A 929-nucleotide genomic window follows, 5' to 3' on the forward strand; every position below is an offset into this window, starting at 1 on the left:
GCGACGGAGGAAGAGCAGGCAACGGGAGTCTTCAGGCGGAAGCAATCAAGGGAGATTTCGGCGGAGAGCTTCGTGGTGACAGAGAGCTTCGCGGGACGGAGGTTTGGCTTCCACGAAGGCATGGATTCACGGTTTTCAGCAAAGGACTTTCCAAAATTTCCAGCAGGAGTTCGCGTCCTGGCACAGGCGAGCTCGGCGGGTGACCAGCGTGACCGAAGGGTGCGCGAAAAGGAAGGCTCGGTGGTCGCAGTCTTCTTGCGCGGCCGGAAGAGGAAGGTTCGCGCGATCCGGCAGATCAGGAAAGGAGCGCACGAACGGGAAGGAGCAGATCAGAGAGAGGAGGAGGGAGGAATCAAGGAATCTTTGATTTCTACCAGAGGAATATTCCTCCCCATCATTGGCTCTTGGGAGTAATTGGCTGCGGATAAAAGAAGGAAAGTTATTTTTCTCTTGGCCAGAGGAAATTTTTTTTTTTTAATTTAAAAAAAAAAAACCGTTCTAAAGATTTTTGCAGAGAAATTTTTTGCAAAAAAGTTTTGTTGCAGGATTAATTTCCAAATGGCTTTTTCTGGTTCGAAATTCGAGGTGGTGAAGTTTGACGTAACTGGTAACTTCGGATTGTGGCAAACCAGGGTGAAAGATCTGTTGGCTCAACAGGGAATCTTGAAAGCTCTGCGGGCAACAAAACCAGATGCCATGGAGGATGAAGATTGGGAAGAATTGCAACAGCGAGCGGCAGCGACGATACGACTATGTCTGGCAGACGAGGTTATGTATCACGTGATGAATCTGAAATCTCCAGGAGAAGTTTGGAAGAAATTGGAAACTCAGTTTATGGCAAAATCTTTGACGAACAAGTTGTATCTGAAGCAAAAGTTGTATGGGCTGAAGATGCAAGAAGGGTCTGATCTGGCGCAGCACGTGAATGG

Source organism: Phalaenopsis equestris, unplaced genomic scaffold (genome assembly GCF_001263595.1).
Source record: "Phalaenopsis equestris unplaced genomic scaffold, ASM126359v1 Scaffold000002, whole genome shotgun sequence".
Taxonomy (NCBI): Eukaryota; Viridiplantae; Streptophyta; class Magnoliopsida; order Asparagales; family Orchidaceae; genus Phalaenopsis; species Phalaenopsis equestris.